This window comes from Thalassophryne amazonica, chromosome 12, assembly GCF_902500255.1.
Source record: "Thalassophryne amazonica chromosome 12, fThaAma1.1, whole genome shotgun sequence".
Lineage (NCBI taxonomy): Eukaryota > Metazoa > Chordata > Actinopteri > Batrachoidiformes > Batrachoididae > Thalassophryne > Thalassophryne amazonica.
Genome location: NC_047114.1, coordinates 44,048,456 through 44,064,259, shown reverse-complemented (window position 1 = coordinate 44,064,259; position 15,804 = coordinate 44,048,456).

Genomic DNA, 15,804 nt, shown 5'->3' with positions numbered 1-15,804 from the left:
TATTATTGCTGTTGTTGTTGCTATTATTAATAATAATACGTATATTAATAAATATAAATTTAAAAATATTACAATTTCTAATTAATTTGACTCTTTTACAACAACAAATGCTGAGCCATTAATTATTATACAGAAAACAAATGCACACAAACATGCTGAGGTGTGAACAGCTATTGCTAACTTTGAAAACACCATAGACATGCTAACGCGTTAACATCGGTCCCATCTTTAAGTTATAAAATACATCTATCAACTGTTTCTGTTGGGGAAAGTGTAATGCACAGACCCACACCAGGGGGCATAAATGAATGGACAGTAGAGATGCCAATAAATACAATTTAATATTGCAAATGTGCACAACAGGTCAAAATACTGCTTTAGTCTGTCAATTAAGTTTCCACAAAAGGTGACGTGTGGGCAGGCCCGAGGGTAGGAGACGCCTATCCAGAGAAGAGCCGGGACCCACAAGGTTCCACCGCCAACGGAGACCTGCAATACCCCGAAGCCGCCAAGTCCCAAGTCCCCAGGTGGCCACCGCTTCCAGCTGTCAGATCCGATACTGGCAGGGAAAACAAACAGGTTAAGGTGGGTGTGTGTACACCCAGCAAACAGTCAGCAAAAAAGTACAGTTCCTCTCCTGAGGGAAAAATCCACCACTCCCAGAAAACAGGAACACTGAAAACGTGCAGTACCAACAGTATACTTAGAGATAAGGAAAGTGAGGAGTGGAAACGCCAACTCCTTCCAACTTCCACAAACCTAGCTCCAAGCTGCGAGTATACCAGAGGTTACGACTGCAAAGGTCAGTAGCAATAAATGTGCAAACGGCACAAAGCGGCTGAGTAGCCAGCAGTACCTCCTCTTCGGGCGGCCCACACAACAGGACCCCCCCTCAACGGGCGCCTCCTGGCACCCGACCAGGCTTGTCGGGATGCTGCTGGTAGAAATCGGCCAGGATGGCCGGATCCAGGATGAAGCTCCTTTTCACCAAGGAGCGTTTTTCGGGTCCGTAACCCTCCCAGTCCACCAGATATTGGAAGCCCCGACCCCTCCGGCGAACATCAAGGAGCCTGCGGACTGCCTACGCAGGCTCACCGTCGATGATGTGGGCAGGAGGCGGCGCTGGTCCGGGGGTGCAGAGGTCCGAGGTGTGGTATGGCTTTATTTTGGACACATGGAACACGGGATGGATCCGCAGTGAAGCTGGGAGTTTCAGCTTCTCTGCAGCTGGACTGATGACTTTGGTGATTGTGAAGGGTCCAATGTATCTGTCCGTAAGCTTGGGTGAGTCTGTGTTCAGTGGGATGTTCTTCATTGATAGCCAAACCTCCTGCCCGGGCTGGTATGCGGGGGCCAGGGCGTGTCGGCGGTCTGCATGGCTCTTTGCCCTCGTCCGGGCTTTCAGAACGGCAGAGCGGGCTGTTCGCCACACCCGACGGCACCTTCTGAGGTGGGCCTGGACCGAGGGGACCTTGACCTCTCCCTCCACAGCCGGAAACAATGCGGGCTGGTACCCCAAACATACCTTGAATGGGGAGAGGCCGGTCACCGATGAGATTTGGCTATTATGGGCGTACTCGATCCAGGCCAGATGTTGACTCCAGGCTGTCGGGTGCGCGGAGGTCACACATCTCAGGGCCTGCTCCAGATCTTGGTTAGCCTGCTCTGCTTTTCCATTTGTCTGAGGGTGGTACCAGGACGAAAGGCTCACGGTGGCCCCCAGTTCCCTACAGAAACTCCTCCACACTTGTGAGGAGAACTGGGGACCATGGTCTGAGACAATGTTCGTGGGGATACCATGCAGACGCACGACGTGGTGGACCAACGGGCTTGCCTGGGGTTCAGACGCTTAGCGGTCCAGATGTACTCCAGGTTCTGATGGTCGGTGAAGACCGTGAATAGAACCACAGCTCCCTCCAATAGATGTCTCCACTCCTCCAGGGCCTCTTTCACTGCCAGGAGCTCCCGATTGCTGACGTCATAGTTCCGTTCTGCCGGGGTCAACCTGCAGGAGAAATAGGCACAAGGGTGGGGAACCTTATCGGACTCCCTGCTCTGGGACAGCACGGTTCCTATCCCTGAGTCAGAGGCATCCACTTCAACTACAAACTGGCGGTTAGGATCAGGCTGCACCAGAACTGGCGCAGTCAAAAACTGGCGTTTCAACTCCCTAAATGCGGCTTCGCACCGATCCGACCAGGTGAAGGGGACTTTTGGGGAGGTCAGGGCTGTCAGGGGACCAACCACCTGACTGTAGCCCTTAATGAACCTCCTGTAGAAATTTGCAAAGCCGAGGAACTGTTGCAGCTTCCTACGGCTTGCCGGTTGGGGCCAATCTCTCACCGCCGCTACCTTGGCCGGATCGGGTGCGACGGAGTTGGAGGAGATGATGAACCCCAGGAAGGACAAAGAAGTACGGTGGAACTCGCACTTCTCGCCCTTCACAAACAGCTGGTTCTCCAACAGCTGCAAGACCTGACGTACATGCTTAACATGGGTCTCAGGATCCGGGGAGAAGATGAGGATATCGTCCAGGTATACGAAGATGAACCGATGCAGGAAGTCCCGCAAGACGTCATTTACCAATGCTTGGAACGTCGCGGGGGCGTTAATGAGGCCGACGGCATGACCAGGTACTCAAAGTGACCTAACGGGGTGTTAAATGCCGTCTTCGATTCGTCTCCCTTCCGGATCTGAACCAGGTGATAAGCATTCCTAAGATCCAATTTTATGAATATTTTGGCTCCATGCAGGGACGTGAACACTGAATCCAATAGAGGCAACGGGTATCAGTTGCGAACCGTAATCTCGTTCAGCCCTCTATAATCAATGCATGGATGGAGTCCGCCATCCTTCTTGCCCACAAAAAAGAAACCAGCACCTAACGGGGAGGAAGAGTTCCGGATTAACCCGGCAGCTAAAGAGTCCCGGATGTAGGTCTCCATTGATTCGCGCTCAGGGCGTGAGAGGTTGTACAGCCTGCTGGACGTATACTCAGCGCCCGGGACCAAATCAATGGCACAATCATACAATCGGTGCGGGGGAAGCGTGAGAGCCAGATCTTTGCTGAAAACGTCAGCAAGATAGTGGTACTCAGCCGGCACTGCTGTAAGATTGGGGGGAACTCGGACCTCCTCTTTAGCAGTCGCACCAGGTGGGACTGAGGATCTTAAACACTCCCGGTGGCAGGTTTTGCTCCATTGAGCCACAACCCCAGACGGCCAGTTGATCTGGGGAATGTGCTTACTCATCCATGGATAACCCAAAATAATTCTGGAGGTAGAAGGTGTTACAAAAAACACAATCTCCTCCCTGTGGTTTCCAGACACAACCAATGTTAAGGGCTGTGTCTGGTGTGTTATTAATGGAAGAAGGGTGCCATCTAGTGCCTGTACCTTCAATGGTGAAGGAAGGGCCACTAGAGGGAGCCCTACTTCCTTAGCCCATCTACTGTCAAGTAGATTCCCCTCTGACCCCGTGTCGATGAGTGCTGGGACATGAAGGGTTAAATCCCCACAGAGGATCATAACTGGGACTCGTGCGAATTTTCGTACATTTCCTGCGTGTGTGTTATGGCCCACCCTTAGCCCAGTCTCTAAGGGCGAGCGTTGGCGTTTAACCACTTGGGGCAATTTTTCTGCAAATGCTCACTCAAGCCGCAGATAAAACACTCTCCGCGGGCCAGCCTCCTTTGTCTGTTGGCTGATCTCATTTTTGCCCTGCTCGTGTCCATAGCTTCGTCAGCAGGGGGAGCTGTCATCACGCGGGGAAGGCAGCGCTGTTTCGGACCTGGAAGGGAGAGGGACGGCTCGTGCCCGGCCACGCCCTTCGTCTCGCTCCCGTCGTCGTTCTTCTAATCAGTTGTCTAACCGTATAACGAGGTCGATAAGCCCATCCAGTTCCCGCGGCTCATCCTTAGCCACCAGGTGCTCCTTAAGGACCGGAGACAGTCCATTTACAAAGGCGGCGCGGAACGCTACCGTATTCCAGCCGGCTCTTGCTGCCGCAACGCGGAAGTCGACTGCATACTCAGCGACGCTCTGAAGCCCCTGTCGAATTGACAGCAGCACGTTAGAAGCAGTTTCGCCTCGATTAGGGTGATCGAACACCTGTCTGAACTCCCTCACAAACCCAGTGTATGTCGTTAGGAGCCGCGAGTTCTGTTCCCAGAGCGCTGTAGCCCAGGCGTGTGCCTCGCCTCGAAGCAAATTCACGACATAAGCCACCCGGCTGGAGTCTGATGCGTACATAACGGGACGTTGTGCAAAGACGAGCGAGCACTGCATCAAGAAGTCCGCCCACATCTCAACACAACCTCTGTACAGTTCCGGGGGGCTAATGTATGCTTCGGGGGGGCTGAAGGGTCTCTGTTCAGCAACAGGTCAGCAGGAGGAGGAGCTGCAGCCATGCCCTGTCCGCGCGCTTCCACCTGAGCGGTGAGAGCCTCCATCCTACGATTGAGCAGTATGTTCTGTTCGGTCACCAAATCCAGCCGAGCAGTGAGGGTAGTCAGCATTTGCTGCAACTCACCCATTCATGTCTCCTGCTGGATCTTGTGCATCTTGCATCTCCATTGATTGTTCAACGGCTGGTATGTGCCCCTCGGAATCCATGACGTTGGCCGAGTTATCCTGTTGGGGAAAGTGTAATGCACGGACCCACACCAGGGGGTGTAAATGAACGGACAATGGAGATGCCAATAAATACAATTTAATATTGCAAATGTGCACAACAGGTCAAAATACTGCTTTAGTCTGTCAATTAAGTTTCCACAAAAGGTGACGTGTGGGCAGGCCCAAGGGTAGGAGGCGCCTATCCAGAGAAGAGCCGGGACCCACAAGGTTCCACCGCCAACGGAGACCTGCAATACCCCGAAGCCGCCAAGTCCCGAGTCCCCAGGTGGCCACCGCTTCCAGCTGTCAGATCCGGTACTGCTGGCAGGGAAAACAAACAGGTTAAGGTGGGTGTGTGTACACCCAGCAAACAGTCAGCAAAAAAGTACAGTTCCTCTCCTGAGGGAAAAATCCACCACTCCCAGAAAACAGGAACACTGAAAACGTGCAGTACCAACAGTATACTTAGAGATAAGGAAAGTGAGGAGTGGAAACGCCAACTCCTTCCAACTTCCACAAACCCAGCTCCAAGCTGCGAGTATACCAGAGGTTACGACTGCAAAGGTCAGTAGCAATAAATGTGCGAATGGCACAAAGCGGCTGAGTAGGTTTACCTGACGGGTAAGCTGATAACTTGGCAGAGTAGTGATGTCTCTCCCAGGCTTTTATGGATGAGGTGGTGATGGGATGATTACTGACAGCTGTCAGCTCCGGGCTCCTGGTGCTCCTGTGAGGCGACTGCGCCCTCTGGTGCCTGAAGCCCGACGTCAGGCAGGGCGCCCTCTGGTGTTGGGCAAGCAGTACCTCCTCTTCGGGTGGCCCACACAACAGTTTCAGAAGACCATAACAGGTCGGTTTAACATAAAAGGGTATATATTACTCACAGACATACGCTCTTTAGGGTTTTAGTGGGGAAAAATTAAGATAAAGCAAAATACAACAAAGAACCAATGAGCCAGCGGATCAAAGCACTGCTTCATTGGTTCACACTTCAAAGTAGAGTCGCTCTGCAGAAGCGGTTGATTACAGAGCCGCTGCAGGGTCTGTAATCAACATAGAGAAATGATAATTTTCCGGACAAACACCCTTAAAAACAACGGCCGCTTCAAAGGACCGATAAGGGAATCGTTAAGCAAAAAGACTATTGATATCAGTGGATACCTGAAAAGAACCGGTTTTCGATACCCAACCCTATCCCCTCTTCCTCTGCTGTTTTGCCCAAGGATGTGGTGTATTTAACATTCCCTATTTGGCAAGTAGCATGATTTACAACAAATAGAAACCAATACTTTTTTATAGAACAAGGACAATGACACCTTGAAGGAGTTCTGACAAGAAAAGCTTGGCAATAAAATCACTGCAGCAAACAGACTAGAAGATAAGAAAAAGCTTTTTACATAAAGTCATCACACTAAGTCCTTCCAAGCAAAACACTTTTTATCCATTAATGAGGCAGGCCTGTTTTTTGCTTTTCGGCTGCACCTCAGTTGTTCAGAGCCACTACAGTGGATCCAGTACACATCTGCATTGAGATTTGGTACAATGTTAACATCAGATGCCCCTCATGATACCACTCTAGTTGTAGTTGTAGAAATAAACACACATCCTGGTCTTCCCAAGTGGTCTCCCAGTCAGGTAGAAACGAGAACTTACTCTGCTTCACCTCTGATACCTGACAGGTCAAAGACCTCATGTACAAAGACTTGTGTGGATTTTCTACTAAAACATGACCTGCGCTAAAACCCAGAAACTGGAGTACACACAAAAAATTCAGAATTCAGATGTATCAAAGTGTGCATACACTTGGATCCAAGCACGTTTCATTTGTATATTCCAATCAACGTGGAATTTACCGCACATGCAGAAGTACCAAGCTCCTCCCTGTCCACACCCCCATTTAAACAGGCAAATTTATTTAAATAGGCCCTGGGACCTGGGCATCCCCTCTCTGTCCAATCATTCAACATGAAGAAAGGAAGCTTTCCAAAGTTGTTTGGCCAAAACTTGAGTGTCCATTGTTGGCTTGCCATAAGCTAGTGGCGCACATGAGAGTATGGGGTCTATATTGCTCACAATCCCACTTTGTTTCTTTTTTTAGGTAAAAAATACTTTCCAGTGCATGCAGTCTGCCTGCTGCAGTGGCCAATAGGGGCTGCAGCACTTCCAAATTAAGATAACACCAGCAAAAACAGAATATATTTAGAAATGGAGGAAAAATAAAACATAAGTAATAAAATAAAGGGAACATCTCTTGTAGAGAAGAGCAGACAACCTAAATGTGTAAAACCTAATGTTTTAAATTTAGTAACCAGTGATGTTATCTGAAACTGACCAAAATAGCTACACATTTTAAAAACCCATAAAATGACAGAGGAAACACTTTAAATCATTTCAGATTTTGGCCTCCACATTTTTACTGCATGAATTATCATGTTTTCCTGAGTATATTTGTTTACTAGTTTGGGAGGTCCTGCCACTTACAGTGGATCAAATACTTACAGTATTTGATCCACTGTAGACTTTGCAAGATTCCCACCTACAAAGAATGGAGAGGTCTGTAATTTTTTTTATTGTAGGTACACTTCAACTGTGAGAGATAGAATCTAAAATAAATAAATAAATAAAAATAAAAAAAAATCACATTGTATGATTTTTAAATAATTAATTTGCATTTTATTCCATGAAATAAGTATTTGATCACCTTCCAACCAACAAGAATTCTGGCTCACACAGACCTGTCAGTTTTTCTTTAAGAAGCCCTCTTATTCTGCACTCTTTACCTGTATTAATTGCACCTGTTTGAACTCGTTACCTGTATAAAAGACACCTGTTCACACAATTAATCAATCACACTCCAACCTGTCCACCATGGCCAAGACCAAAAAGCTGTCTAAGGACACCAGGGACAAAACTGTAGACCTACACAAGGCACAAGGACTACAGGACAACAGGCAAGCAGCTTGGTGAGAAGACAACTGTTGGCATAATTATTAGAAAATAGAAGAAACACAAGATGACTGTCAATCTTCCTCAGTCTGGGGCTCCATGCAAGATCTCACCTCGTGGAGTAAAGATGATTCTGAAAAAGCCCAGAACTACACAGGAGGACAAGGGGTCTGTTCCAGAAAGCAAGCTCAGAAAAGTGGTGCTTAAAATGAAACACCTGACTTGAATTAAGTCTAACAAATGAGATGAGGCTAAAGTGGTTCCATCAAGACCGAGCCACATTCACGCAATCAAACTAATTCAAGACAGAATCAGCCAGTTAGAGTAATTGCATGTGTGCGCCGTTCATAAGCAACCCATGAGGTGGAACACAGACCAACTGGATCCACAACGGCAAAATGTAAAGAGTGAGTGTAACGGAGGCCAGCAGGTGTCGCTGTGCAGATGTAGTTAGTAAATCTCACTCCCAACAGCTCAAAAGGATTCTCTGGTCACAAGGCCAGAGCCCTGGGTTTTAGCCTTCTGGTTAGAGAGTCTGACTCCCATGCCGGAGCTTGTGGGTTTGCGTCCCGAGGGGAGCGAATGGGCGGAGTCATAACAACACAAGGCAGAGTGCAGCCGCTACACGAGCAGCAATGTTCACTGCCTCAGAGCAGGGACTTATAATGGTGACCTATGGGGAATTTAAACATCTAATAACGAAAAGAGGTCACACGGCCGCAATAAATAAACTCAGAGAGAAAGGCTGGCAGGAAACTGCTGATCGACTAAATGTGTAAGTAGCCTACAACCAAAGTTAAACTGCCATTATCGTCGGGAGTCTCTTGATTTGGAGAGTTATCTCGCGACCTCGAGCGAGCACCAGACAAACAGCAGAAAGAGCCAAGACCTTCTGCAGGGGGCTGAGTCTGTAAAACAGAGATATTCATTTAGCTGGTTAAGTGTGACTACAATGACTCAAACAAAAAAAAATCAAATCACATATTGTGTGGTAAAAAGCAGTGGTGGCAGGTGGACAGATGTCACCGTTATCTCCATTTGGTCCCTTGCAGCCCTGATGCAGACTGAGCGGAGAGCTAAGAGCGCGCTCCTTCAAATGCTTTAAGTAAAAGAACTTTCTCTACGAGACTGTAACAGAAATCAGAACAGACTTGACCAGTGACACTGTGCTCTTCGTAGCTGCACCTGTACTCTACTGTGCCACGACATTTTATTCATTTAACAGTGACTATAGTTTTGTCTGACTCTTTTAATTCTTAGAGTTGTTTTTCTTTTCTTATTGCTCCAATAATCACAGATCAAATTCCTTGCATGTGCAAACTTACTTAGCAATAAATTAGATTCTGTTTTGATTCAAACTCGACTCAGATTGAAAGGCCAGTGACTTCAAACCTACAAAAGATGAACTCAAAGCTGCAAAGAGTGGCACTTAGCTCTACTGGACTTTTTTTTTTTTACTGTTTTATACTGTGCAATAAATAGACACATTAATTAATTAGGATTAATTAACTAATCAATAAGAGAAAGAAAAACTGCACAGGGCTCAAGGGTGTGTTGCACATTCGTGATAAGTTTATGGCAAAAAAAAAAGAAAAAAAAAATCTCCCTCTCTGATATTTCCCATAGTTGACAGGTTGCAGCAACTCAGGCTAAGCCTGGCATATGTTGCCATGCTAACTTAGTTTGAACTATGCTGATTTGCTTTATGGAACCGGATCCACTGGAAAATAAGCCAGACTAATGAAATAAACCTGGTTTATTTGGTAATCCTGTTTTATGGAACGGCCCCCGATCTTTCATTGACTTTGTGAGAAATTTGTGGCAAAAGATGATTTCATCCCTGAAATAGTTCTCAGTCGATTTCAGTCACCTGATTGGGGAAATTCATTACAAGAATTTTCACCCTTGATTTTTTTTATCAAGTTTTTATTAGAGTTTTCACTTGGTGCATGACCATCCAGCCGAGTCTCACTTTTTTTTCGTGCTCCTGTGACAAAATGAGTCAAATTTTCGTGACAGAGCTTTTTTTTTAAACTCACTATTACTAACCCTACTCCCACCCCTAACCTTAACTATAACCTAACCTTACTCCTCCTCCCCACCCTCAGTCAATCAATTCAATCAATTCTATTTATATAGCGCCAAATCACAACAAACAGTTGCCCCAAGGCGCCCCATATTGTAAGGCCACACAATAATTACGTAAAAACCCCAACGGTCAAAACGACCCCCTGTGAGCAAGCACTTGGCGACAGTGGGAAGGAAAAACTCCCTTTTAACAGGAAGAAACCTCCAGCAGAACCAGGCTCAGGGAGGGGTAGTCTTCTGCTGGGACTGGTTGGGGCTGAGTGAGAGAACCAGGAAAAAGACATGCTGTGGAGGGGAGCAGAGATCAATCACTAATGATTAAATGCAGAGTGGTGCATACAGAGCAAAAGGAGAAAGAAAGAAACACTCATTGCATCATGGGAACCCCCCAGCAGTCTAAGTCTATAGCAGCATAACTAAGGGATGGTTCAGGGTCACCTGATCCAGCCCTAACTATAAGCTTTAGCAAAAAGGAAAGTTTTAAGCCTAATCTTAAAAGTAGAGAGGGTGTCTGTCTCCCTGATCCGAATTGGGAGCTGGTTCCACAGGAGAGGAAAAAGTTAGAACAGAGTCTTCTCTGCCTCTCTGCTCCTGCTCTCTCCTCCTCTTCTCTCTTCTTTGCAAATGCTTAATTCTATTTTGGGCCAAGAGCCATTGCTAAGCTAAGCTACCACGTGGCATTCATTCATTCATTCTTTACCTTTGGGACAAACTCAAAGTTTAACCTGACGCTTTTAAGGTGCATCAAGCTTTTGAATTTTTAAGAGAACCTCCGAGCTGAGCTCTTCAAATTAAGAACGAATTAAGTGACTTTTCCTTTTATTAAAGTTTTACTTTTTCTAAAGTCACAAAGACTTTAATTTGGCTCCAACCATTTTTGAAAGCTACTAAGAACCCTTTTTCAACAAACACCTTCCACCTCTGGGTCACTGCACACTGACACGCAGCTGATTCCAAACCTGACTGCAGCAGTTACGGCAAAACCAGCCAACACCAGCCCTGGGATCACACCGGGGACACCTGAGTGAACCCCTCCAACCCAGGTGAGCTTAAGCTGCCCGATATCGACGATGGACGGACGGAACCAGCCCTCCAACAGCAGCTAATCGACCCAGGCCAGGCTCCATGAAGGTTTGTTGTCAATGGGTACAGGTGGCTCCTCATCTCCTTTTTCTTTAAAGACATTCTTGTAATATTCCATTTCATAATTGGCTTCAAAATTCATCACTAAATTTCAATCAGATTAATTTAAAGTTTTAAGCTTCACCTCTTTCTTCCATCATCTCATGAGTGAGTAAGAAAATTGTTTCCCTAAATGAACGTATTTTTCATCACTGTCTATAAAATGCCAGTCAAATGTTCATTTCTTGTATAAATTGTAAATAAATTGTAAATATTTTCTGCTGTGGTTTATTTTCGGTACAGATGGAAACTCTTGGTCAGCCGTATTGAAGAATTCATGATTTTCAGATCAATCAATCAATCAATCAATTTTTTTATATAGCGCCAAATCACAACAAACAGTTGCCCCAAGGCGCTTTATATTGTAAGGCAAGGCCATACAATAATTATGTAAGATCAGAGATTGATTAAATTAAATCAAGACTAAATAATTAATTTGAGACTAATAAATTAATGTTTAAATTATGGTACTTATGCCATATAAAAAAAGAATAAGTGGTGCCCCATTAATGCTTAAATAATAAGTATTAAACCCTAAATCAGTTATTTTGGTGGCCCGTTATTTTGGGGCCTAATCCAGTCTAATTCAATTTGGGAGTTTAATTACTTATTCACTACAACTAAATGCTACATATAATTGGTCCCTGTAGTGAGGCCTGAATATATGTAAAGCAAAGTGTCTCCACTCAAATCACCAATAATCACTACTTTCTACATTTTATCGGTGCTCCGTGTGAGCGCGATTCAGTAAATTATTAATAAATTTATTCCAATAAATTTATTAATATTCCTTACATTTTATTAGTGCCCCCCTGGGGAGGCATTAATATTCACATTTTTATTGGTGCCCGCGTGTGAGGCTTTATTATTAATATTCACTACATATTAGTAAACAAAGTAGAAAAGGGGGTGTTCACAATAATAGTAGCATCCGCTGTGGACTACAAACTCAAAACTATTATGTTCAAACTGCTTTTTTTTTTAGCAATCCTGTGAATCACTAAACTAGTATTTAGTTGTATAACCACAGTTTTTCATGATTTCTTCACATCTGCGAGGCATTAATTTTGTTGGTTTGGAACCAAGATTTTGCTTGTTTACTAGTGTGCTTGGGGTCATTGTCTTGTTGAAACACCCATTTCAAGGGCATGTCCTCTTCAGTTGAGGAAATGTTCTTCAGGGAGCTGAATCAGGACACGGGGAGGCCCTTGATGATTTTGTCTCATGGTGTGACATAAACTATTTAGACCTAAATGTGTCTAAAACGAAGGAGCTCATAATTGATTATAGACATAATAGAAGGTTACCTACAGACAGCATGATTCATGGCAAAGCTGTGGAAAGAGATCCTGCATATAAATACCTAGGCACCTTTTTTGATGAGAAGCTGAAATTTGATGTGATTACTGCAGATATTGTGAAGCGAGGGCAACAGAGAGTCTACCTCCTCTGCAAACTGAACTCTTTCTCTGTCAGTCCTGTTATGTGTCGTTTTTATCAGTCCTTTATTGAAAGTCTCCTGTGTTTCTCTTTCATTTGCTGGTTCCCAGCCTTGCACTGAAAGATAAAAACAGTTTGTATAGTATTATAAAAATAGGTTCAAAGATCACTGGAGTGAAATTTGGGGATCTAACCAGTTTTTGTGACCAGCAAATTTTGAGGAAAGCAAATTTTATTTTGTCTTCTCCTGGTCACGTGCTGGCAGGTGAATTTTCCCTGTTGCCTTCAGGTCGTCGTTATATTTCACCTCTCTGCAGGACGAACCGGTTGTTAAAATCTTTTATTCCCTCTGCTATTCGTCTCTTAAACTCTTTGTAGGGTCTATGTATGTATGTATGTATGTATGCATGCGTATGTGTGTGTATATATACGAGGTCTATTAGAAAAGTATCCGACCTTATTTAAAAAAAAAAAAACATATGGATTTGAATCACGTGTGCTTGCATGAGCCAACCTGGAACCTTCATGCACATGTGTGATTTTTTTCACGCCTGTCGGTTGCGTCATTCACCTGTGAGCAGGCTTTGAGTGAGGAGTGGTCCACCCCCTCTGCGGATTTTCATTGTCAGGGAAATGGCTGAGAGACTGCTACTTTGCTTGATCAAATTTGTTTTAGAAACTGTGAGGCACATCCATGTGGACACCATTCGAGAAATTCAGGTGGTTTTTGGTGAAAATTTTATGGGCTTCAAAGACATTAAGGGATGGTACTGTCGCTTTAAGGACGGCCCACAGCAGCTGTGGGGCGCGCCGCGCTCCAGCTGCCATCGACAGGCTGAACGACCATTTCATTTCTAAACGGATCGCTCTGTGGATCCGTGACCATTGTGTGCACTTTCTCTGGTTATCACAAGAGCTGGACATCACCCATTTTCCTGCAGATTTCACTTTTAATAAGAGATTTTGTCGTGGAAAGCGGAGCGGACGCTTCGCGTGTCATGATGGATTCGCTGCTGGACCGACACACAACTACCACCACCGCGCGTCACAGCACCACGACGCGTGGAATTCCTCCGCACGTCTGTCTCAATTTGCCGAAAAAGTGCTGATGTCCACGTCTTTTCACAATTCCTGTGCTAGTCCAGACGGCGTCCCGGATAAAACACAGCATCCAGTTTGGAAATGAACGGCACATTCCACTGTTACGAGGAGTTTTTGTCATGGAAAGGAGTGGACGCTTCGCGCGTCATGACGGCAAGTGAGACTCCGTTTCAGAGTGCCAGAAGGACAAGCTGGGACATGCCTTTCAGTGCTTACCAGTCGAGTGAGTATCAGAGAAATTGTGGAGAGGTGGACATGTCCCAGCTTGTCCTTCTGGCACTCCGAAACGGAGGTGTTCTTTGTCTCGCTTGCCACTGTGACGCGCGAAGTGTCCGCTCCTTTCCATGACAAAAACTCCTCGTAACAGTGGAATGTGCCGTTCATTTCCAAACTGGACGCTGTGTTTTATCCGGGACATCGTCTGGACTAGCACAGGAATTGTGAAAAGACGTGGACATCAGCACTTTTTTGGCAAATTGAGACAGATGGTGCCACGACGCACAAAGCAACGCCGTGATGAAGCGTCACAGAACATGTTCTGGCATGTCCAGGCACATCCACAATTTCTTGGATAATCACTCGACTGAAAAACCACCGACAGCTGTCTGAACGCCATCTCAAAGCCGTCCTGTGAGACCAAAATGGAGGTGGTTTTGTGTCAGTCCAGCAGCGAATCCATCATGACGCGCGAAGCGTCCGCTCAGCTTTCCACGACAAAATCTCTTGTTAAAAGTGAAATCTGCAGGAAAATGGGTGATGTCCAGCTCTTGTGATAACCAGAGAAAGTGCACACGATGGTCACGGATCCACAGAGCGATCCGTTTAGAAATGAAATGGTCGTTCAGCCTGTCGATGGCAGCTGGAGTGCGACGCGCCCCACAGCTGCTGTGGGCCGTCCTTAAAGCAACAGTAACATCCCTTAATGTCTTTGAAGCCCATAAAATTTTCACCAAAAACCACCTGAATTTCTCGAATGGTGTCCACATGGATATGCCTCACAGTTTCTAAAAAAAATTTGATCAAGCAAAGCAGCAGTCTCTCAGCCATTTCCCTGACAATGAAAATCCGCCGAGGGGGTGGACCACTCCTCACTCAAAGCCTGCTCACAGGCGAATGACGCAACCGACAGGTGTGAAAAAACTCACGCATGCGCATGAAGGTTCAAGGTTGGCTCACGCAAGCACACGTGATTCAAATCCATATGTGTTTTTTTTTTCAAAAAAATAAGGTCGGATACTTTTCTAATAGACCTCGTATATATGTAGCGGGATGAAAGTCCCGGGTCCCAATTGAAAAGACGTTCCCGCTAGCTTGGCTAACGGAGAGTTCCCCTTTGGCTGACCTGTTAGAGGAACGGTCTTTTGGTGCGAGCCGCGTGGGTTCGATCCCCCACCGTCGTCCTGGCCACGAAGGTCCTGCTGCTTCAATCTGGCGTCATGAACAGGATGTGGGTCACAGAGTATGCTAACATGCACCTGTGACTTCGGGACGAAGTCAAAAATGGTGGGGAGATGTGTCGCGGGATGAAAGTCCCGGGTCTGAATTGAAAAGACGTTCCCGCTAGCTTGGCTAACGGGGAGTTCCCCTTTGGCTGACCTGGTAGAGGAACGGTCTTTTGGTGCGAGCCGCGTGGGTTCGATCCCCCACCGTTGTCCCGGCCACGGGATATATATATATATATATATATATATATATATATATATATATATATATATATATAATTAGATGGTTGTGATGACACTGTGTCCCATGGTATTTTATTTTATTCTATTTTATGTATTTATTTATTTATTTATTTTGACTAACATTTTCTATGTGTTTTTCTGTATTGGGTGGTTATTGTGTTTTGTGTGCCAGTACGCAAGCTGCTGAAACTAATTGCCCCTGGTGGGATGAATAAAGTCATCTAAGTCTAAGTCTACGTCTAAGCATAAGCCAACATGACCTCTTCGAGTATTTTGACATATCCAAACTGATTGATGATACCTGGTATGCGATATATAGGCCCAACACCATAGTAGGAGAAACATGCCCATATCATGATGCTTGCACCACCATGCTTCACTGTCTTCACTGTGAACTGTAGCTTGAATTCAGAGTTTGGGGGTCGTCTCACAAACTGTCTGCAGCCCTTGGACCCAAAAAGAACAATTTTACTCCCATCAGTCCACAAAATATTCCTCCATTTCCCCTTAGGCCAGTTGATGTGTTCTTTGGCAAATTGTAACCTCTTCTGCACATGTCTTTTATTTAACAGAGGGACTTTGTGGGGGATTCTTGCAAATAAATTAGCTTCACACAGGTGTCTTCTAACTGTCACAGCACTTACAGGTAACTCCAGACTGTCTTTGATCATCCTGGAGTTGATCAATGGGTGAGCCTTTGCCATTCTGGTTATTCTTCTATCCATTTTGATGGTTGTTTTCCATTTTCT